Source organism: Herpailurus yagouaroundi, unplaced genomic scaffold (assembly GCF_014898765.1).
Source record: "Herpailurus yagouaroundi ecotype Mexico unplaced genomic scaffold, PumYag 164, whole genome shotgun sequence".
NCBI lineage: Eukaryota > Metazoa > Chordata > Mammalia > Carnivora > Felidae > Herpailurus > Herpailurus yagouaroundi.
The window spans coordinates 16,338,169-16,341,525 of record NW_024412405.1 but is presented as its reverse complement, the minus strand read 5'-3'; the positions used below and the strand labels follow the sequence as shown (position 1 = coordinate 16,341,525).

Sequence of the window (3,357 nt, the reverse complement as noted above, 5' to 3'; positions counted from 1 at the left end):
CTCAGGGATCAAATAAGGGCTTTCCGGCTGAGCTTTATTTTACTTTTTATTTTTTGAAGTTTATTTATTTATTTATTTATTTTGCAAGAGAGAGGGAGAGAGGACCCCAAGCAGGCTCTGTGCTCAGCGGTGAGCCTGATGCGGGGCTCAGTCTCACAACCACCAGATCACAACATGAGCCGAAATCAAGAGTCGGATGCTTAATCGACTGAGCCACCCAGGTGTGCCTACGGGACCTCTTTTCTTGAGCTTCCATGGAACATTTTTTCTTTCTTAAACATTATATTGCTTTAGAAAATTATATGAAAAAAACAGAAACTCAAATAGGTCTGATAAAAATCACGGTTTTAAAAAATTAAATGTTAACAGAAAAGTCCATTCTCTCTAACTCTTCCCAAAGATTTTTAGAAGCCATTCCTACATTAACTTAAGAACTGTAGCTTCCACTCTTCCTTCACTCCCTACCTATGGGGCATGTACAGGATGTTGGCTTCAGAACATATTTGACAGATGGTTCCCTTAGCCAGGCTAAGATGCTGTTTTGCCACAATAACAGGGGCACCATGGCAACCGTTCTAGAAGGTTTGTTAAGAGGAGATGAGCTTAGAAGCACATTCATTTGACACACAACTCCTGAACTTCATTGGTGCCCATGACTGTTGCCATTGTTGACTTGCAGCCTTGACCCAGTGTGGCTGTATTTCACTGTTTGTGAGCGCATATCTTTCCTTTTCTTGTCAGATTTTTGCATTGTCAGCAAAGGAGGGGGTGGGGAAGAAAGACAAGAGGACATCAAGAAGTGGTCCTTGTGTAACATGGGCTCTTTGTAAGCATAATCATTATGCAGACCTTCCAGCATGGTGGCAGGAGGGGGGGTGGTGTCCAATTTTATAAATGAAATAGATGAACATAGTTGAAGAAACTTAGCAAGGAGGTACCATAGCCTTGTGGTTAGGCAGAGAAGATTTAGAATCAGAAAAATTTGCATTTGAATCCTGGTTCTTTCTCTAAAGAGCATCTTTTCCTTCATTTCCTAGAGGGAGTGGGGGTGAGGAGGCAGCTTCCTCCTTCTAGTCAGGGCCCTTATTCCTCCCCAACCCCCAACTCCAAACAAAAAGTCTGAACTATATTTGGTACGTGTCTCTTTGAATAAAAAAAAAATTAGGGGCGCCTGGGTGGCTCAGTCGGTTGAGCGTTCGACTTCAGCTCAGGTCACGATCTCGCGGTCCGTGAGTTCGAGCCCCGCGTCAGGCTCTGGGCGGATGGCTCAGAGCCTGGAGCCTGCTTCCGATTCTGTGTCTCCCTCTCTCTCTGCCCCTCCCCTGTTCATGCTCTGTCTCTCTCTGTCTCAAAAATAAATAAACGTTAAAAAATTTTTTTTAAAAATTAGGGGTATGACACGATCAAAATAAGATTTGATGGAGATTAATTTGATCCAGCTGACAGAATGGAGAGAAGAGACAAGCAGAGAGAGGACCCAGGCCACTGCGATGGTTTATACAAGTGCCCCCATGAATGTGAACGTGAATGTTGGGAATGGTCCAAGGGAATAGAAAGGAGGGAATGGAAAGAAAAATCAAAGGGGTTTGAGCACTGCTTTAAAGCTAGGGGTAAATGGGGAGTAAACCAGCAATAGAGACCTAAATTTAAGGAGGTAAGCTGTGAAGAATTAGTTTGGCAGTGGGAAAGGACAGACGATGATGAGTTTGATTTCAAACAAGCTGGGCTTCAGATGCAATATTCAGATGAAAAGAGAAAGAAGGGTGGTGGGTCAGGAAACAGAACTTGAATTTGTGAGTGGAAGAACTGAGATGTTAGACCAGAACTGGACAGAGGAGCAAGGATGCTTCCAAGATGGTCTGGCAAAGGGTTTTTTGGGGGGATCTGTAGGACAACAGGAAATACAGATCATTTAAGGGGATTAAAACAATAGGCAAATAATTTAGGTATGACACCAAGTTTGGCCAAAAGCATTATTCTATTCTTGTTTTTGTTCGAGTCCAGACATGATTGTGGAGTGACAGTCTTGTCTTTGTCTTGATCTATCATGATCACTAGGTGGCTTTGAATGACAAGTCTCCTGTGAAATTGTTTACGTTCAATGGGAGAACACCCCAGCCTCGTTGTGAGTGCCAGAGCAGCTCGTAGCAACGCTGGGGCCTAACTGATAGTTCCAGGCTTGCTCTCATTGGCAGGGGCTGCTTTTCCTCTCTTAATATGAGCTCTCCCCAGATGCTCCTAGTTCACTGTTACTCAGTAATTCACGATATGTGTTTGTTTATTTATTCAACTAACATTTGTGAGGACCTCCTATGTGCTAGGAATATAATGGTGGTCAAAGCAGACACGGACTCTTTTTGGAAATTAGAGCCACAGTAGGTAGAAGAGAGATGGGAACACCTTAATTAAAGGAAAAACCATATTTAATTGCAAGCTGTGATAGCTATTGTGAAGGAAAAGTGCAGAGTTTTCAGAAGGTATAACCACAGAGCTAACCAAGCCTATAGAGTCAGAAAATTATGTTCGAGCAGAAATCTAAAGCATAAGTGGGAATTAGTTGGGTGAGGAACTAGTTGGGGATGGATGGTAGGAAGGGTCCTCTGGGTAGACTTAATATCATCTGCAAAGGCCCTGAGGTAGAGAGATTTTGGAGAAACCACAAGAAGGTCCACCTTAAAGCTACTTGCAAGTCTTCTCTTGGACCAAACAGTATTTATTACAATACTCAGCATTCTAAATAATGAGTTTGAAAACCCAGTGGGCTGTTTGGAAGCCAGTTGGCTTTAGGTGAAGAAAGCTGCCATCACTGTTTGAATTAATGCTATAATGGTGTATAAGAAACAGCAGTCTTATTATCTGGGAATTCATTAAAATCTGTGTTCCAATTTGAACCTTAGAACCTTGGTGTTTTTACACTGAACACTTGGCGCATTCCATCTTCTTGCCCCTCATTTCTTAATTACTGTCTTGTATTCTGTGTCTCTCATTAAATCCCTAGCCCCTCTGAGGATGAGATTCTGTCCTGTTCATTTCACAAGTCTCCTAGCCCCTTGGCACTTAGTGAATTTCATCAGTGTAACGAACATTTCTTGAGCGATGTGCCCAACAGTGCTCCACATTTGGATACAAAACCTTAAGTGATGGATCTCCAGCCTCAGGGAGTTTAGAGTTGCTGAAAGAATCTGAGCCACCATCCTGAAAAATAAAACACTTTCGGGCCCTTTATCAAATTACTCAACCTAAATTCCTACAATTGCTTCTTCCGCGATAAAATAGTCTTATACTTCAGAGCCTAAGAAAGCACTTTTAATAATATTTTCATATTTTAAAATAAAGTTTGAAGATTACAAGATGGTA

The 3,357-nt window shown here is 42.1% G+C and overlaps 1 long non-coding RNA gene across 1 annotated transcript; it reads left to right on the top strand.

Annotated features, from left to right (window-relative positions):
• Positions 1 to 337: 337 nt before the first annotated feature.
• LOC121037936 (uncharacterized) lies at positions 338 to 3,357 on the top strand. The gene is made up of 2 exons (XR_005794067.1): positions 338 to 691; positions 2,999 to 3,357. It is a non-coding gene; the product is annotated as an uncharacterized LOC121037936 (long non-coding RNA).